Below are 21034 nucleotides of genomic sequence, written 5' to 3'. Positions count from 1 at the left end.
GTCCTGAAAACCACAGTAGTAAAGTTTTAACCTAGAGAGGTAACAAATCCACTGTGGTTTCCACACCCTGGTTTCATCATGAGTAGCAATTAAGCAACAAGCGTAACTGTGGCCATGGGAAGTTAATGAATTTTCAGAAAAACTGATAAAATTGAAAAAAGGGCATAGAAGAAGGTATACAAACTTCACTGTGCCTAACACCGAATCTGTTGGGGTTTTTTACAGTTAGAACAGTAGATTGAGGATACCACACTTTGCCATGACTTCTGCATCCAGCTTGTATCTTCAGACCATGAAGGTACAACCTTGGTGCTTGTACTACACGGCTGAGTGAAGAGGTTCAGACACATGATTCACATCAGTACTGGAAATGTGCAGGCTTGTGCAGGAAGATCTTTGCTTTAGGATCACCTTCTTCCTGACTCTCCAGAAACCTTTTTTCCTATTCTGTTTTCAACAGCATTCTGGTCAAAACCGAGGGTGTACTCATTTTGTTCATCTTTTGTCATGCTAGACAGAAAATAGTTGCAAAACCCATTAACAGCTGAACACATCTGTGTGTGGTGCACCCTCTTGGCAATAACAACTTTTCTGGGTTTTGTGAGGCCCGAGGGGGAAGGATTATGGCCTAGTTAACATGGCTTGCCAGGGTTTTGAAAGGTTGCACTGTTTTAAGGTAGAGCAGGCAAATGAACCATCTTTTGGGGGTTATGTCTTCTCCTGACTGTTCTAAGGACCCCTAAAAAACTTCTGGCTTCTGCTAATAACGAACAATTCTTGCTCTTTGATTTCCATGATGCATGACCCTTCACCTCCCCACTCATTTTCGTTGCATCTTACTAGAACTGTGGGGTGACTTGATAACTTCTAAAGGAACCAGATTCCATGGTTCTGCTCTTCTGGAGAGATGAGAATGCAGAAGGACATTCCCTGCCTGTTGAACTCAGTGCCTGTTTGAAGCAGTGCTGCCTGGCGTCGCCTCTTCCTGCCCGGTTTCTTGCCTGATGCCCTTCTGCTCAGCCCCTGGCCTCTGTGCTCACATGTTAATACTGCCCTAGTTTCAACGTACTCTTCTCTTTCCACAGTGTGTGAGGGTGCCAGAGCACTTTTCTCCTTCAAGAGTAAGGACTCATTTTAGTTCCTGTATTTGCCTTTGCTCAGTCCTGTTTTACCTTCCTCAAGGACGGATCTAGGTTAGCAAATGTAGCTTCTTGCTCACATTTGGCTGAACTGGTTTCTCAGCTAGCTTGAGATGGATGTTCATTCTGATCTACCAGGACTTTCTTTAAAGATGTACTGAGTTTGAGACAAGTATTATTTTTCTGAAATTTGGGTCAGTAGCTCTGGCTCAGGGGGTCAGGCTTCTGTCACCCTCAGTATGACCACTTACTGTTCCAGGACGATTGCTCTTGAGCTCTGCAGTTGCGTCTCATACCATCATAGTAAGATATGCTAGAGCTCATCTGAGCTCATCAGAACTTTAACTGCAGATTTGTTTGCAGTTTGTAGTAGTGGTAACCTCTGTATGGCTCTAGCCATGAAATGTTATTTGTATTACCCTCCCGAGTTGGTCATGGACAATATCTCCTTATGTGTGACACTATGCTAAGAGGATGAAAGATGGTCTCTGCTGTAAAGAGCTTGCAATCTAAAAAAAAAAAGCAAGAGACAAGGACACAGTGAGACAATGTCAGAAAATAAAGAGCTGCTCCCCTCTTTTCATGTTTAGGGAGAAGCCTATGACTGTCAAGAAAACTAATCTTCCCTCAAGGTATGAATATTTCACAGTGTCTGGAAGAATCCACTTAAGATTCAGGAGCCGCCCATCATTTGAGGAGTGCTCGCTGTGGGCCTTACTGCCCTCTTCACTGCAGGCAGCTCTCTTGCTTTGAGGAGGGAACTAGTCTCTCCTTTGCTTTCTTCCAAGAGCAGCTACTTTCCAGCATATTTTAATAAAGCTCTAAACCATGTGAGAGCTGCATGGTCGATGTGTGTGGATAGTGCCTACCAAGGTAGGGCCCTAGTTGCTGACCAAGGTTTCTTGTTTCTACTGTGTGCTTGATGGTCTCTGAAAACTTTGTGGTGTACATGCTCCTGGCACAAGAGTGGCTGGACTGTGGCGAGGACCCATGGAGGCTATCACAATACAGATAACATCAGTAATTAAAGAAGCACTGGGGGAGAATTCTTCCAAATTAATTTTGCCTCAGAGTAGACTGGAAAACAAGGAGAAGAAGGGCTGTTGGGATCTAGACAAGCTTCATCTGCCATGCTGTATTTTCTTTCCTTGGCCAAGAGGCTCAGGCAATAGAGCAGTGTGACAAATTCCTGCCTATCGCTTGAGTTGTCTTCACCACCCAGGCTGTGGGCTCTGGGCTCACCCTGACTGCAAGATGAAGCATGCTAGCCTGCCCCCAGTTGCCGAGGTTGAAGCTGGGTCACAGCACCTCACCACCAGCATAAGGAAGCATGCTCATGTAAACAGCTACAGTGGCTTTGCTGATGCACGGGAACTTGTTCATCCACCACAACTTACTGGGGCCCTTTTGTTCTCTTGGTCTGATGTTCATGTGCAGAGCTGGTGGTTTAGGCTGATGGTGGAGTAATACCTTGGCTGCCTTTAGGAAGAGATTCATCTATGGCTTCTTTTATCCCTGAAGATGCCTACACAGCGCAGCTGCAGCCATGCAGGCTCTTGTAGGGCTCCTGTATCTCTGAGCCCCCTCAAAGCTGCCTCTTCCAGAGATTTCTCCTGTGTGAAGCCAGGGCTAAAAGCACCGTAGCAAATCATGCTGTGCAGACTCAGGCAAACAGCTTTACTTAAGTACAGTGGGAATTTGTGTTCTGGCAGCTACATTGATGACTCGGGTCTTAGGGGAGAAATTGAGCAAATCTCCAGTGCTGACAAGGCACAGGAATTTCCTAAAGTTGCATTTTTTAATTTCTGTAATTAATACATGAGGAACCTTTTAAATGTCTGAGGGGAGGCAGGGGGAGAGCCAGGCAAGGGAGGAAGGAGGAAGAGAAGCAATTTTATGCCTGTGATTTATGACTGAAACCATGCAGTCAGCTGCTAGGCCCCCTGTGTGGTGCTCAGGAATCACTGCTCTCCTATCGCTGATTTACCAGACAAAGGCACTCTCTGTTGCAACACAGAACCTCTGCAGACCACGTTGGTATCCTCAGAGGCCACGGCGGCTGAAACCCCCAGCCCGGGAGGACTCAGCAATCCAAGCTGGCAGCCAACCGGCTTCTCTGGGATTTGCCCCTGGGAGTGCCTTGCTCTTTGTGTTTTACTTTGAGCTGGGGCCACATTTCACTTTGATTACTCATGTTTCTTTTTTGTTTTTTCTTCTTTTTGATTTGTTCTTAATCGTCTTGCTGGATTTTCATGCTTTGCTCGTTAGACTGGTGTGTTGCAGCATGACTGGCAGTCCTGGAGGAGTGGGAAGGGAATAGGTGTGTCCAGTGTCCATGAGACATGCAAAAGAAGCCTCAATCCCCTTTTATTTTTTTGATCAAATCTACCTGCCAAAGTTGAGGTTCTACCCAGGGATTTATGCCAGCTGGTGCTACATCCAGTCATAAATATGCTGGCATGGAAAGATATTTTGGGCATGTATCCACTTAGAACAAGAAAAAACCACATGTCTACTTAGAAAGGAAACCTTTAAAATTATGCATACAAGCAGTGCTTTGGCCTCAAAGACCGTTCTGGTATAGCCAGGTTCATTAGTCCATTTTGCGGGTTAAGGAAGTACAAGGATGACTTTTCAGCTCACCCTCTCCAAACCTGCGTGGTGATTAGATGGGACAAAATGGACCTTCCTGGGTGGATGGACTGGCAAGGTGGAAACAGCATTGCAGTACACTTAAAACACAGCACACTCTGTGCATGGTAGTATTGTGAGGCAGGGCAAACAGCTGAGGTAGCTACAACTTCACCTAGGTGCTGTTAATGAGGAATGGTGTGCCTGAAAATCTTTGTCTTGAAGAAGCTCTAGGATCAGTCTTCGCTTAGTCATATCCCCTTTTGGGAAACCCTGTCTCAAAAACGCTGAGATTTCTCAAGTTTCCACCTTCTGCTTTGGAGCAGAAGTGAAATCAAATGGAAAAGTTACCAAAATACACTCCCACCCGCCCCCACGTAGGCACTGAGCCAAGATACTAACAGAACAACTCTGCAGTTATGCAATTAATTTATCAAAGCAGCTTGGTTTGACTATTTGTTACAAGATCTTACATTTCCATTACAGTGACTTGTGACCAAACTCCTTGCCAGAGCTGGGGAGGTGCGACAGCCCTGCTGCCTGTCCAGGGGTGCAAACCGCACCCGTTTACCGCCCCCTCCTAACACCGACGGGCAAACGCCAGGAACGGGGAGTCAGCCAGACGCTGCCCTGAGGCCGGGCCTTCCTCTGCTCTTGCTTCGCTCGGCGGGCTCGCCCCTGGAAGGCCGGCAGCGCCCGGGCTGCCACCGCCGCCGTTTCCAGCCAGTGCCCCAGCCGGCTCTCCCCTCCAGCCCATGCAGCGGGGGAGGGCATGAGGCCTTCTCAGGGCGCCTGCCCCAGGCACACTACCGGCAGCAGGACTTTGAGGTATTTCCAGGGCTCTCACACGGCCTGGGGGTCTGAGCCGAGCCTGGGCCCTGGTGGGTGGAAGCTGTGGGGATAAACTGGGCTGAGCCTGTGGTCCCCGGTGCGCTGAGGAAATGTGTCTATTTATATAAAAGCCTCCCGGTAGAGCCGTGGCCTGGAGATGCTAGAGTGAGTGGCAGGGTTATATCCAGCTTGGTGGTTCCTCGTTTGTGCGGAAAGCATGACTGGCCCACGGGCAGGGGTGGTGACCTGGTGAAGAGCAGTCCTGCTGGCTGAGCTGCTGCCAGGCCACGATGGGTAACTGTTCTGGCAGGCTCCCCCAGCCAGATGTCATCTTTCCAGGAGTCAGTGTGAAGTCAATGTGAACTGGCCAGAAATGTTGTTCTGCACCCAGAGCTGATCCAGATCAGGCTTGCCCACCTGAGCAGTTCAGTGGTGAGCAGAGCTGGTGTTTGTGGCCGTGAAAGTCATAGTCAGCCAGAGGTGTGTGTGTGGATTTCTCTGCTCCTGGGGATAATACCATGTCCCACAAAGGCTGTCTCATCTCTTGTCAACCACCTGGCTGCTGCTCACCTTTCTCAGAGCTCCCCCTGCTGCCAGGTGAAAGCTGACTGTGGTTGTCAGGCTCGTGACAGTTGTCTTATGAGCCGCCTCATGAATTGCCCCACCTCTCTGTTGCTCTCTCTCTCTGGATGGCTGGTTGTGCCTTTGGGGTGCATTTACGTTTCTGTTTCTGCTCCTGCCTGATGTAGTCCTAGATCCTGTCCTCACTGCCTACTTTCTGAGCCTCATTCCTGATCATCGATGCTCTCCTGCCTTTATAGTCGTAGTTGCAGGATCCAGTCTTTTGTTACCTTGTTCCTGGTTGAAACCAGCCACTTCCGCCCTTGTTTCAGCTGTAATAGCTTCTTGTTCCAGGCTATATGGTTTGCATTACAGGCTCCCTGATTTCAAAGCCCTCAGGCCAGCTTCTAACTCCACTCCTTCTGCCTTGCCCACTGGATTTGTGGACCTTTTTGTATATCTCAGCTGGCACTGACTTCTGCTTTTTAATGTTATTCCAGTGCTACTGCTGCCTTGTCTATACACAACAGATGCTTGCCAGTCTCAGCTGAGACACCCTGAATGGATTCATAAAAGTGTGCTGAGAAGAAAGATGCCTCAGACGGAGGTCAGACATGGCTGCTGACCCTCAGGAAGAGCAGATTGCTTCTTGCTGTGTGCTGTGGTGCCCTCTCAGTGTAGAATGACACCCCTTCAGATCTCCTAGTGGAACAGACCATTGGTCCCTAACCCATTTCTGTCATGATGATCCATGTTAAAAATGTCTAGTCTTCAGTCTTATTGCTTAGCCTGGATCACTGTGACAGGACCAGAACCAGACTGCACATAAAATTACAGATTTGAGAGCACTGTCCCTAGAAAGGGGGCTGGAAATAAATACATGGGGGTAGTAATCTCTTTGTTTGTTGTGAATACTTTTTTATGTCAGCCTAGGCCACGTGATAAGCAATGCCAGTGACAGCAGTGATCTAAGCTGTGCCCATTTTTAAGATACAGGTGACTGTAGAATCTACTTGGAATTCGTAATGCCTGATTCTTGCCAGGTTATATCACTTTGTCCCGTAACAAGGCAAACAGGGGTGTCTTGCATTCCTTCTGTGATCCGTTTTGACCAGTGGCTGCTGCATTCTCTGGACAGAAGGGAGATGTCTCTTTTGGTCGAGAAGGAATGCAAGCTTAACACCAAGGAAGAAAAATATTTCAGCCATTTTGCTAGGAAGTATTTAGGGTATGTTGCCTGGAAGCTCTTTGTGTTAGAACCATTCAATTTTGCAAGGAATAATTAAATATTCATTGTGAGAGATGGGAGAATAATCACTGCTCTTTAGTCTTCTGGTCTGAGCACTCACATGGAGGGGGAGGAACCAAGATCCCAGCCTTAGCTTCACTGAATACGTAATTTAATGTATTTAAATGTTAATTGGAGCCCCGGTGAATGCCCTGAGCATTAAGCTACAGAAGTATTGCTCATTCTTGTCTTTTTCCTTAACCCAATTAACATATAATTATTTTGTGCAAATTAGAACCACCCTACAGGAATGATAAAGATTCACCTTCCTTGCTGTATTCTCCGACTTGCTGATTATTCATGTGAGGTGAGGTACCTGCAGGTTCAAACCTTCCTGTGGACAATGATATGAATTTGAAACAAGGTCTTCCAAATTTAGGTTAAGTGCTCTGATCATTGAGTTGGTGGCTGGGGGAGGTACGTCTTGCGCTGCAGATGATCCCTTCTGGATGATCCCTTCTGGATCAGGCCTGGTGAGGGAGAGGTGGACTGATGTGTAGTAAATCCTGCCAGGGTTTAAGCACAAGTTAGGATTGAGGTTGCTCATCACTGTCTAGATTTGACTGTGTAGTACCAGGGCCCTCGTCTGTTGCTGGCATAGGTGATAGCTGAGTCTGGAGAAATGAGAATGTGGACTTCAGCTCCTGAATTCCCTTTGTGACTGTAGTCATAACCAAAGCATACTGTCAAGCTTGCCTTTAAATGAAAATCTCTTACTGTTTCGTTTGGCTTTTCTTTTTGTCGACACTACTAGAAAGCCCTGTGTGAATATTCAAACTGCTTACTACTCTTACCTCCCAGTAACACTGCAATGAGACAAGATGTCCAAGAGGGCCAGGCTCGGTGTTTATGTCGCTTAGGAAGGCATAAGGAGGCTCTGGATATTGCAGAAAAAATGGTAAATAATGCAATCGTTCTTTTAGATTTTGAACATTAAAATATTGCCAGTAGTTCCTTTATATGGACTATTTTCTGGAAAAATAATCTTCACGTGTATAATCCTTCAGGATGTTCAGTGCTCAGAGTATTTGGTAAACAGAGGGTAACTGTCACTGCAGATATAATCTCTCTTTAGAAATCAGAAGACCCTGTACCACAATGAGCTCCCTGTGCAGGGAGGCTGCTAGTCCTGGAAGGGACTAAATATCATGCCCTGCCAGGCAGAATTAATGTAATGTAAAAGGAAGTATAAGAAAGGGGATAAATGAATGCTTAAATCTTTGCACTATAAAAGGACGGTTCAAAACTCCCTTTTATTTCCATATACTCGCTGCCAAGCTGCCACCAAGAAGAGTATCTAACCACAAATTGAGTTTTTCCCATAAAGGAAAAAGTCCAGAGGCTCTAGAGTCTGCTAGAGTTTTACTGCTGCTGTTTATTTTACATAAAAGGTGTTTACGCTACAAAGAAGGGCAGCTGTATAAAACTCTGAAAGCATATAAACAAATGACAGCATTTGAGCCTCCTTGCCTTTCAGACTGGGACAGGGCAGCTGAAGGGAATGCTGTCAGCTTCATCGTGCATGATCTCTATCATGTATCGTTTAAAATTAAGAGCGCAGTTTTGTACAATTGAAAAATTACCTCTAGTGATATATGTGTGTCATTATTAAGGGAGACATTTTCTTAGGCTCTGAATGATGATTCTGTTCTACTCCTGGTTTTAATCTATTATCTTTTGTTTCTAGAGAAGCAGTGCTGCTAACACAGATGACTTAGCAATGGTTCTCAACCTGCAGTTTTCCATTTACCAGGGTCTGGAAAATGTAGAAAAAAAGATCACATGCCTGCAGCAACTGATCTGCTTACATCCTTTCAACCCTTGGTACTGGAAGTTACTTGCTGAAGTTTATATGAGCCTTTTACAGAGCTTGTCTTCATCAGTCATTCCAGAAACAAATATAAATCAGTCTGAAGAGGTTATTGTAAGGGGTGGTAGTTTCAAAACATCGACTGGAAGAGAGATTAATTTGCAGCCTCACAGATCAGACAGCCAGAAAGAAGGCGCTTGGTCCGGCCTTGCTACAGAAACCAAGAGTGAGAATGCAGTGACTTGTAGCAGCAGCCAGGCTGTAAAAGAATTCCTCTGCGCTTCAGAAGAACTGGAAAGGATGGACGAAGGGGAACACACAGCCTCTGAGTCCTGGGAGCAGAACATGTCGAAGAAAGTTGGGATAAAGGCATGTGCCTCATTTATTAGAGCAAGGTAACTAAATGTATTCTTAGAATAATGTTAACTTTGCCCAACTGAGAACAATTTAAAGCATATTTTCCCCAGCCTTAATATAATATAATAAATAAAAATATTTATTTTCAGTTTACATTTTCAATTAAATGTTTGTTTTGGCATTGGCAATGCTAACTTAGAAGCACTCTGCTCTTGCTTCAGATCTTAAAAAAACAAATCCACAGCATGGTAGCTGTGAACAACCTCAATCTGAGTGAAAAGAGTAAACCAGCGTCATACACTGTTGAGAAGTAAAGCGTTTTTTAATGGCCTTATTATATTAATCTTTTCAAGTAATTATATACAAAAGGGCTTGTTCTTCAACAAATGCTTCTGTTAGAGCATGGCTGTTTCCTGGTTTGGTATTAAAGATGCAGCAGCAGAAGTGCCCCAAAGGGAAGGCTAGCCAGTCTTCCTTCTGCGAGTGCCACCTGTCTTATTTGCTTGAAGCCTCATGCTTGAGCAAAAATATGTTTTGTAATAATACCCCAATCTGCATAATGGATGAGGTTGAAAAATGAACTCTGTGACAGCTGATTGACAGGCCTGCATTAAAATGCTCTTTCCTTTTCTTCCCTCTGTTCCTAAAACTCTTGTACACAACAAAAATCCCTAAAGCGTAATCTGTCAAAGAGATAATTAGGAACTGGTTTTGTTAAAATAGTCTTGGATTTTTTCCCCCCCTCTTGCCTCTCAGTAATGTATGAGTCACTGAGAGTATTTAAAGCCATTTTATGAACTTCCACAAATGTTGACAGCGAACACCTGTTAGGGCAAGATTTAAGAAATGTAAAAAAAGATATAGTAGCTTCTAATTGTACTCAGGCTAAGAGATGGTGACTGTAATTGCTACTTGGGAGAAGTTAATAAATGTAGTACTGATATTTAATATTAAAGCTACATTCATATTAAAATAATCTGTGTTGCTTGTTTTGGTGTGTATAGTTCAGCATTGAGACAATTAAAAATTGTGGTATTTGCTTGCTTGGCTGCACAGTTTCACAAAATGTTATTGTGGTTTATATTTGCAGATACACTTGTCCAGGGTAAACTTGTCCCCTGCTCAGGGCTTATGCATTAAATAGGTTGTCTAATATTTTCAGGTCTGTTGGATTTTAAGTGCATGTTGCATAAACAGGTACAAGGTAAATTGCACCTGGAAAGGGGATGTTGGTATTGCTTTTTGTAGGAAATAAGGTTCTGTGTTAAAACATCATGAACTCTTCTAGTTTTGTCAACCAAAAAAAAAAAAAAATAATAAAAAAAAAATTGGATAAATTGTTTTGTTTAATTTTTATTCTTTTTTTTACATTATGTTGATGCAAATTTTGAAACAAAAATGCTTTACAAATTAAAAATACTTTGTTTTTTTACTTTGAATTTCCCAGTCAAAACTTTATTGAAATTACAAATGGTTTACTGGCTCAGACTTATAAATTTTGATGTTTATAATGCTCAACTTTAATCTAAGATTTTCTCTTCATAAAAATACACTCCGTTATTGTAACACCTGCTTTGTTTAACCTTGGTAAATGTGATACAATTTGTTGTCCTATATGCGTAAAGCTTGAGTTAAACATAGTTTCAGTCATGATACTGCTAAGTTCTAGTAGTCTCTTGGTTGAATATAGTTAGATATTTCCTCTGCTGACGTGTTTTACAGTCCTTGTGTGAGGATGACTCTGGAAACTGCCACTGCGCTCTCTGGTCGAGCAGTTGGTGATGGGGTCCCTCAGTGACACAAACCCACATTGTGAGCACAATGTCTAACCTTCACCAAATCATGGTGGTGACTTCTGGGGCACTGCCTTGAATATAAAACGGTGGTGAAAGCTGTTAGAAAATATTCCAGGGTTGGCCTATGTGGGGAGAATGAGATTTGTCTAAACCCCCAAAATTTCTAGCTTTTCAGGTTACAAAGTCAATCACTGCCATAGGCAAAAATGCACTGCTGTCTTGTTAGGCCTTAATAAGGATGTGGGACTCCTGATGTACTACAGTTAATGCTAGCAGATCCAAGCTCCACTTTGAAATTGTGTGATGGATACATGGAGAGAAAAATGTTTGCACTTCTCAGTACTTCTGTGGTAGCAGGGGTATACCATACCCATAGTAGATTGATATGGATGTATTCACTTCTTTGCAGGTTTTGCAGTTAGCAAAAGTCAGGAAGAAGAGCCGTTCTTAAGTATTGTATTTTGGTTGGTTTTAGGTTTGCTGACTTGCTCTTTTGCCAGCTGTGCCTTTTTTGAACTGCCTTTTTTGTTTCAGGCTTTTACTTCAGCTTACTCGGTTACAGCAGTCATCCTTTGCGTTAGAAAATAACATAGAAGGTCAAAAAGAAATTGATGACAAAGTGGCACGACTTGGTTTCGGTGAAAACTCCTTGCTGTTGATGATCAAGGTAAGGGGATGTTTCACAGTGTGCAAGTTCTCAGCTACACGTAGGCTGGTTGAGGTACCTGAGCCAGTTCAGGCACAAAGTGTCTGTAAGCATGACACTCCCCTCAGGTAATTAACTGTGCCAGGAAACATGGTAAATTAGCTGGGACCAGTTGTCCTGGTAGTGCATTATCTGGAACTGACAGTGATAGCTATATAGCTTTTGGGAATGTTCAGGGTTGTTAAGTTTCTCACTGGATGTGTACTTGCAGAGGCATCATCACTGTGAGTTTCTTGGGATGCAGATTTTATCTCAGGAATTTTAGATACCACAGAGTGAATCACAAGTATGAAATGGAAGTGGAGATTACTTTGATGACCACAGCAGTATTAAACACTTCCAGAAAAAGTATTAAACATTTTCAGAAGACGACAGAGACATCCTTTTACATTATTTCTTTGTCCTGTTTGATGTACTGGATTCTATTTTTAAAGAAATACAAAGGGGGAGAGTAACATTGCATGACTTTATTCATAGAGATTAAACATTTTTAGTGCCATTTATAGAATTTCTGACTTTTATTTTAAGGAATAAAAGGAAGCTAGTGAGATTCTAACTTCGCTGTCAGTCTTACAGCCTTAAGTTAGTGAGCACCAAGCCGTTGCCAGGGTGGCGGTAAGTCCTGTGGGATTTCACCGTAAGAGGGCAGCAGCATGTAGACTATCTCAGGTTTTGGGAAGCTTGGAAAAGAAACTTGTTTCCTTGCTTCCCTTGACACCCCCAGGAGGAGATGAGTGTTGGTGCCTTTGCAAGGTGAGCACTGAATGCAGAGCATTGGTGTTGAGAGATCCGCTGGCGCTCAGAGAGTAAAAGTCTCCCTGCACAAGCGTAGCCAGAAGCTGGGCGGGGTTGTGCAGCTCTGTAGCTTGGGCACTCAGTTCTCGGTGGTTACAGCAGAGTGCAACAGGCAGACAACTTGATCGTGACTTGGAAACTTCTGCATGGCATGTGGTTCATGTGTCAAGGGCTTTTCTTGTAAAAATCTGTTATCAATGTCATATTTGTTGTTTTCTCTGCAAGTTATTTTCTTGTTTCTCATCTTTCTGACTGTCTTTGCAGGCTATGGGGCTGGATCTCATAGCAGAAAAACTAAAAGAGGAATTTCAGGGTGAGGTAAAATGCATAGGCCCTTCAGTGTCATCATTGGTAACTGCGTCAGCCACAGAATTTTAAATCAAATGGTTAGGTAATCTCCAAGATGATTTAAGCCACTTGGATAGACAATTTGTGCTGGTTTATGCCCTGACAGGACCGGAGAGCACGTTGCCATTGCCCCTCCCCCACCCGCAGCCGGTCGTGCTGGAAGTTAGGCACAAACCTGGGCTAAATAAGAAGAAAGTTTAATACAACAGTGTGATAAAACAATCTGAACAACAACAGTGGCAATGGTAACAACAACAAACAGCAATAACAGTGAACAAGACAAACGATATACAGAGAAATACCGCATAATGGTCACGGAGCAGTTCCCCGCCACCAAAAAGCCAAAGAGAACCAGGACACAATTCTGTTCAGATATATATCTCCTACCTTTGGCAACTTAAAGGTTTTGTTGTATTTATTCTCATATCTCCAAATGATTATGGAATTATATATGCAATAAAGTTCATATTACATTTAAAAATAATTCTTATTGTATATATTTTAAGAATATGTATAAATGTCTGCATTTAAACTCTTAACATCTCATAATTTTCTTTGATTTGTTTGTATTAAAATAATAAGGAATCCAGTATAAAATCGAGCTCTCAGTACAACTTTCAGAGGTAGCCATACATCATAAACCTCACCATGTCTTGCTTGAAGAGCCTGTAATTTTTTGAGGCGTGCGATGTCGGTGTGATGGAAGGCTTCCTTTATGATGTCCAGTTTGAAAGTTTCTTGGTATCAAATTCTATGTTGTTGCATTTAGAACCATGGAATCAGCCATTTTAAAAATTATTTTTTAAAATATTTCTTGATTAATTGATGTTATGGTGATATCCTGTTCAGAGATGGATAGAGATCTTAAATATATTTATGCTGGAAAATTGTCAATAAGAATAATTCCATATGTTTTAGGAAAAAATATCAGTGGTAAATACTTAATTTAGAACTGGAAGGAGATTTTCTTTCTTCAAAGGTAAGTGTTCTTAGCAGGCATAGAACTAGCTATAGTCTTGTCAGCTCCCTCGCTAAGCGCACTGGAGAAAAACTGTCAAGGTTGTTTATATGTACTGAAGACTGTTTAGTCAGATCACATCCTTTGTAAAACCCTGCAAGGAAGAAAATCTTTGCTGTGAAAGCTGGCAGTGTTGTTTATGCATTGTACAACCCCTTATGTTATGCTTTCAGTTGATAATGACACCACTTTGCTTTATTTTCTGAAGCACTGATGCTCTGAGCTTCGGGCTTCTACAGAAGAAGCCAGATATTATCCTGCAATTTCTTTTGCTTGAAATAATTTGCATTTGAGGCAAACAAGGTGTGCTCTTCCCACATCTTCTCTTAAACTGTGAGACTTAAATTCTTTGTAGCTTTTTGTAAAAGTGTTCTTTAATGGATATAGTTTAAAACTAGGAATCTCTTAGACATAATTTGCTGTGACTTTTCTTCATGTTTTCCTGTGTTTTCTTTATGAAGTACTAAAGAGTGCTGAAACATTAAATAACTCACAATTGAATGGTAATTCACCATATGTGAATTACATTTGTATCTGCAATTTTTAGGTGAATTTAAAGCTTTTAGACACTGGTTAGGGAACCCGTCACTAACCCTTGGTGTGATGTAGCACTCTGCTAAGTTGACCGTGAAACCTCTCCGGAAAAATGGAATAATGCCTTCAGCCATGTCAAATTATCTCTGATTGCTTGGTGACTTCATGCAATTAAACCACATCCTGGTCAGCTTGTTACGAAAGATGATGACTTGGCAAGTATACTTGGGTAAGCACTAATGCACTAGAATATTTGGTTGAGTCATGCATGTGCTTTGCTAGGTGGAAGTTTTTGTGTACGTGTGTAGAGCACTATATTCAAATGGCAGTGAAACCCGCCTGAAGGGCTGGGGATGCTTTTAAGACTAACTGGAGTTATAAGTTTTCAGTAGGGACTGTCCACAATGTGCTGTAAATTAATTACAATGTTGGCATCAACAATAGAATGTCTTATAGAAAAGACAGAGCAAATGTGGAAAGCTTAATGCCAAATATGTCAGAAAAAAACTGGAACAGGGACTTCACCTGGTTTCTCCTTAAACTTACAGTCATGAGTAGCCACACGTAATTTGTTCTGCCACAACTCTCGAGTAGGTTCAGTAGTTAGGACACCAGAACACAGCTCTGTGGAACCAGGTCTGTATAGATATTTCATGGGAACTTGCCAGATGATTTGGCTCCACAGTTTAGAAGGTAGAAATAACTTTGGAGCTGTTTTAGTAGCAAATTAAATGCTTGCCAAATGTTGTCATTTTGTGACCACGATGTCCAAAATACACAGTGGCTAGCCGAGGTGATTTGGGGACTTTGGTGAGTGTGCAGATTGTTTGATTTGAGGTTGTCTCTTAGACTGGAAGCACAACAGTTAGCTCCCCACTGGTTCCGGGAGTGGAAGGCAAATTGCAGTTCTTAAGAACAGGCAGTATTTTCTCAAACATAACAATGAAGTAAAAATGTTGTTTTTAACTACTCAGAGGAAACAACATGAATGTTGTTCAGAACATGTCGCATAGTTACCGTTCCAAATACCCAGTGTTTATTTCACCGGGGCTATGAAATATTCCTTTGCCCCCCTTGTGCCTAGCTATCTCTCATCTCAGCTACTTCAATTCCTCCTTTTTTGGCCTGCTTCTCGCTTTTTTGGCATGCTGCTTCTATCTTCAGTTTTCTGTTTCTGATCATATTGCACAAGGGGCTTTGCATTTCCATCTTGCATTTGAATGCCACATCATTGCTTCTATGTTCTGCACAGTTCTACATCTGCCTGTAATAGATTTCTTCATGTTTTGGCTCTTACATTATTATTGGTATTAGTACATGCACCAGTACTCCATGCTGAGTTAAACAGCAAATTTTAGGATTGCAAACTGCAAGTGAGAATCCGTTAACAGTTACTGAGGTTTGATTTTGATGTTTTAACACTTGTTCATATTACAGATGCTTTGGGAAGGACCCTCTGACCCTGGTTCTGATGTTTCTGAAATGATTGCTGTGTACAAACACAATCTAATTGTGTGTCCTGCTATTGTTTGCATACAGCTGGCTTTGAGGTGAGGGAATGTGTTAGTGCTGTAACTAGCAACATTAACACAGTTTTCTCCATCACAGAATCATAGAATGGTTTGGCTTGGAAGGGACCTTCAAAGATCATCTAGTTCCAACCCCCTTGCCATGGGCAGAGACATTTTACACTAGACCAGGTTATTCAAAGCCCCGTCCAAGCTGATGATGAACACTGCCAGTGATGGGGCATCCACAACTTCTCTGGGCAACCTGTTCCAGAGCCTCACCTCCTTCACAGTAAAAAATTTCTTCCTTATCTCCAGTCGAAATCTACTTAATGTGCAGTGGTCCAGGAAGGAAGAACGCCTGGGTGCTCTTTATTTTCTAAGAGGAACAACAAGGGCAGACCAGGGTGCTCTGTTTTTTTTTTGGTTGTTTGTTTGTTTTTTTTTGTTTTTGTTTTTTTTTTTTTTTTAAAAGTAGTCTATGGAAGAACCAGCAAACTGGTAGCAATGGATGGTGAGAAAGCTAAGCTACTCAACTTTTTTGCCTCAGTCTTTACTGGCAACCTCTCTTCCCACACCTCTCGAGGCAGGGGCTGGGGGAGCAAAGTCCATCCCACTCTAAGAGAAGATCAGGTTCTTGACCACCTGCAGAACCCGAACGTACAAAAGTCTGTGAGACCTGACGAGATGTGTGCCAGAGTCCTGAGGGAACTGGCTGATGTAGCTGCCAAGCAACTCTCCATGATATTTGAAAAGTTACGGCAGTCAGGTGAAGTCCCTAGTGACTGGAAGCAGCCTGTGGAGAAGCAGTCAGTGAAACGCTCCCAAGGAGCACAAGCAGCAAGCACAGGGGACGTCCTTGAGCCCGTGCTCCTCTGGGTGCTTTCTGTGTGGGCAGCGATTGCACACACCCCCCCATGTTACCTACCTCCAGCAGCAGGCACACGGCCAGGCATCAGGCTTCACACTCAAGTGCTTTAATGGGCAACACTCGCAGGACGCCAGCAGCAGAACCATCGCTGAGCCAGAAGACCTGCAGGGCCGGTTTGGGCTTGGGAAAGGACATGGGGACGGTCTGGAAAGCCTAGCCAAGCCCAGCCTATTCATCCAGCTTGCTTCCAGGGTGCGAACGCAGGGGCAGCAGTGGGTTCGGGGTGCCCTGGAAACACATGCTGGTGTGTGAGCAATGCCTACAGATGGTCCCTTGGGCAATGCAACTTGCTGTTTTGCTTTCTGCTCCCCACGGTGAAGACATGCACACCAACCAGCCCCGAGAGGAGGGTCCCCATTGCTGCTAACAGCAGTGGTGCTCTAATGGCAGAGCTGCTGTCTGGAAACCCCCAGGGGCCTTTGCTGTGCTCTGCAGGGACCCATGTGGGGCCATAATTACACTCCAGAGTACCCCAGGGCCTTACCCAGGCTCTGCAGGGGCCTGTGCAGGGCCCAAATGACCCTCCAGAGCACTCCAGGACAATAGCTGGGCTCAGCAGGGAGCTTTGCACCCTTAATACCCCTCCAGACTGCCTCGGGGCCTCATCTGGGCTTTGCTGGGGCCCGCTGGAGGCCCCTGCTGCCCTCCAGAGGTCCCCCCCTTCCACAAAATTTAGAAATTACAAAAAAAAATCACTTTTAAGTTCACTTTGTAAATATTCTGGAGGTTGATACAGGCTACATTTATTTATGCTTTTTAGCCCTCGCCACCCACATCTAAGATGCTCTTCATCTTCCTCCAAAATAGGCAAGAGACCAAACATGTAATAAACAAGGATCATTCCAGTTCTTGTTTTGCAGGTCAACATCTGAATCTTCTTCAGCAAAAGTAGAGGGGATGAATCCTCTTGTGCCATCCACCAGCTCTCTCCCTGCCCAAGGACATAAACAGCTTGTCCAGCAGTTAGAGGAAGCTAGTTCAGGCTGCCCACTGCCACCATCAAAAGGATCGTAGTTGTACCAAGCTATGAATGTTCGAAGCTTTCCCAGTTCTTGTCCCAGAGCCTGCCGGATGACAGACTGTTGTTTGTCTGCTACTGGTTCTTCGGTCTCACATGCGGGGTCCTCCTCTGAAAGAAGGCAGGACCCAGGACTGTCGTCTGCCCAAGCTGACTCTGAGGGGCCCTGAAACCAATTCTCTGGTTCACTCACTTGGGCTCAAAACAGTTGTTGGCTTCTCCATGGTCCCTTTTTATTTCTCTCCGAGCACTTTCTGCCACGTCTCGGGGCTTTCAGTCTGCTCTGCAGCTTCCCAGCAGGTTTGCAGATGGCTGATGGTTTGGATGGCAGCGTTTCCCTCCTCTCCACTCACATCTGTTCAGGTCAGTGTTTTCAGCTTGAACCTTTCTGCCCAGAGCATCTGCCCACAGAGGTGAGAATTTTCTTCAGCCAGTCTGGTGTTCTCATCTGTCATCTCCAGAAGCTGCACCTCTAGCTCCTCACACCTTTGACTGAGGCTGCTCACATAATATGAGCCCTTGTCTGCAGCCAGTTGGGCCTGGAGCTCCTCAGCCACCTTTGGCACAATGTCATTCTGCTGGTCCTGTGCCAGCAAAGCTCTGGTAGGCTCTCTCCTTCCTCCAGCCCTCTGCTGAGGAAATGATTTCATGCCCAGTTCCTCAGAGAAGCTGTGGCTGGACAGTGGCACTGGAGTGTGCATCAGGTGCCTGATGGCCTCCTGCAGCTGCCTGCATCTTTCTTTCAGCTGCTCAGTGAGGGCAGCTAGCTGAGCATTTCTCTGCTGGAACCTCTCTGCCTCCTTGCACACTTCTGGAGAACTTCTCTTTCTCAGGAAGTGGTTCTCCATCTCCAGGGCCCCACGGTGCCTCTCCGGGTCTTGCAGGGCCTGCTGCCAGCAGGCACTCTCCTCCAGCAGTCGGCTGCAGGTGCTGCCAGGAAGCACCAAGTCTTGGTCTTTCCTGTTGGTGCTATAGAAGAGGCCACCTGACAGCCACAGTGCTGGGCAGCAGATGGCACCATGTGGCAGGTGCTCTTCCCCAGGGGCCAGAGCCTGCAGGGCGAGGATTTGTGTTCCCTGGCAGAGCCAGAAGGAGGAAATGGATGATGGGGTGACTCCAGCCTGTCCAGGTCCCTCTGGACATTATCCCTCCCCCCGGTGAATCAACGGCACCACTCAGCATGCTGTCACCCGCAGACTTGCTGAGGGGGCACTGTATGGTACCAGTGTTTATTCGAGCCCTTCCCTCACAGGGAACGAGGTATGTCAGCATCCTGCCATGACCTTCCTGACAGGTAGTTTCTGCAGCTGCCTGTAACCACATGTTCCCCTCATCACTGAGTGATCAAGCTGTTAGGATTTTTGGCATAACTCATTGCTGAAATTGTAAACTGTTTTCTGTCAAAACTGAATTCCATTCATCTGATGCTGAAGTGCAGCGGTCGTCTGAACTAGCACAAGCTGTATCCCTGATCCAGAGCTGAAATCAGCTTAATTCCTGGGTTATTAGCTTGCACCTTAACTCCCTTTCATTAGCTGTGTTTTCCAAAATTTCTGTAGGCAAACTATCTTGCCACACAGAGATGAGAAGAGCTCCTCCGTGGATTTCATGGGTCATGGCCTGAAGAAACGAAGGCTTCAGAGGTAGCGGTCTACAGACTTCTCCCCATAACCCCCCCTGTTCCACCCCCAGTTGGGGCACAATGCAATCAGGGAACTGAACAAAATTTAGAAGAAAAGTCTTAATTAGGCTGGGGGAGGACACATGTTTATTTCTGTTCCTGTTGATTTCAGAAGAAAGAAAATGTTTCCTTTTCAGCTGAGCTCTGACTGTATGGAACTCATTTAGCTTTTGGAAGAGAAGAGAGTAAAGCTGCACAAGTCAAAAGAATATGAAGAAACAAAATTACTCTCAAAGGGATTTTAATTAAATTAATCTCTTTTATTTGAGTGGTTGCCGTATTTAGATAATTAAGTAGAATTGTCAAAGGAATGAAAATCAACTTTCCCTTTTTCCCAAGAAATCTGAAGAATGTTGCTATGTACAGAATTTACAATATGCAATAATTTATTGTTATTCTGGACTCCAGAATGTGGTATCACAGGTAAAACGTCCACACTTGAAGCTAGAGCAGGATGTGTCCAGCCTGTACCTTTCATAATGTTCTGTAAACTTTACCAGTAGTCTTTCAAAATGATTGCACTTCCAAGGATGAGAAACTTTCCTCACCTGAGATCTTGCTGCTGCTTACAGGTTTCATCATCCACAGCCTAAATAATTAAATTATATTCCTTTTTGAGCAGGTGGGAAGTCAGGCAAAATGGGCCAGATGTGCAAATGTTTTTAGGTTTGCTGTTGGAGTCAGATGAAAAATGATATAAAGCAGGTGTAAAAAAAATAATGTACTGATGAAACAACACGTTGGGCATCTAGTGACTTTGGGATTTTGATGGAAATCCTGTGTCATGTATTTTCTTACTATTTTTTGCTTTCCACTTACAGAAGCTTCCTTCATTTTTATGGATTATTTGGCAGAAAGTTTTTCTGGTTTGGTTCAAGCTGATGAACCTCTGTAACTCCCTCTGTAACTCAGTTGGCACTAGACACCCAGTTTCTCTTTAAAAATTAGAAACCTTGAAGAACTCTGAAATAAAACGTTACCTCTAAATTAATGTTCCAGGATTTCTAAGACCCCCATGCTATTAATGAATAGGAACTCAGTCCCGGTGTGTTAATAGTAGGACTTCACTTCTTCACTCAGCTTCATTTTCCAATCTGGATCTACAGAGCTGCTCTGAAATAAGGAAAATTGCTCTGAGCAGTGGGATTGGAGGTTTGTAACAAAGTGTGCTGGAAGGCACCCGAGTTGCCAATGAGTGGGAGCGAGCATACGGTGGCTGCAAGATGTCCTCTGTCACTGGAATTGTCGGTCTCGGTCTGTGTCACAGTTAGTAGCCCCCTTCCTAGAAACCCTGGGAACAGATGTTCTTGATCTGGATTTGAGCAGAAAGCTCAGAGGCAGTGCAGTGGAAGAAACTGTTCTTCCCTGTCAGACCTAAAGGAGTCGTCCTAAATCAAGATTAAGGTGCGATGACAGCACAAAGGTAGGCTGCTTCTGCCAGCATCACCTCAGTTTGACACTTAAATAGCAGCTTTCTCACTGCTTCTGCAAGTGCATAAAATGTAGCGTAATAAAATGTGTTTTTTTCCCCACTTTCAGGTGTCTGCCCTATGGACAACAGTAACCACCTAAATCTACCGCTACACAGATATGCTACCAAGGGCAGGTGACAGGCAGCAGCAGTGCTGCACTGTGAGCAGCATTATATAGATGTGTTCTTCCTGGGATTGTGAAGCACCCGAGGTTTACATGGTAGCAGGTTTGGCTTTTTAATTAGGGAAATGAAGCATCCATAAGTAGCAAAACAAAACAAGAGGCTTGAAATCATCCTCATTTTGTATTATACAAAATTTCTATATTCATCAGTACAAAAGAGATTGCTAAACAGGTCCTCACTACATTTACTTACAATTCAAAACAAGGTGGTTATTATGCAAACATGTTAGCTTGGTGGAGGCATCTCCAGGGTGAGCTTAACCCTGTCCTGTTTGGCTCCTCTTGCCTAAGTTTTATAGGTCTGTAAATGTTCATGTTGTTATACAGAACTGTGGAGTTACCGGCTGCATAGTGCGGCTGATAGTAGTTAGCCTGGATGGCTGTCTGTGGTGGAGGGGTGTGAATGAGACATAGCTGTGGAAGGCA

At 44.1% G+C, this 21034-nt stretch overlaps 1 pseudogene; it reads left to right on the top strand.

The window, feature by feature from the left end:
* Positions 1-1987: 1987 nt before the first annotated feature.
* On the top strand, positions 1988-12463 carry LOC141955512 (zinc fingers and homeoboxes protein 1-like; annotated as a pseudogene).
* The last annotated feature ends 8571 nt before the right edge of the window (positions 12464-21034 follow it).

Source organism: Athene noctua, unplaced genomic scaffold (genome assembly GCF_965140245.1).
Source record: "Athene noctua unplaced genomic scaffold, bAthNoc1.hap1.1 HAP1_HAP1_scaffold_285, whole genome shotgun sequence".
Lineage (NCBI taxonomy): Eukaryota > Metazoa > Chordata > Aves > Strigiformes > Strigidae > Athene > Athene noctua.
The sequence above is the reverse complement of the archived record's forward strand: the minus strand, read 5'-3'. Positions and strand labels throughout refer to the sequence as shown.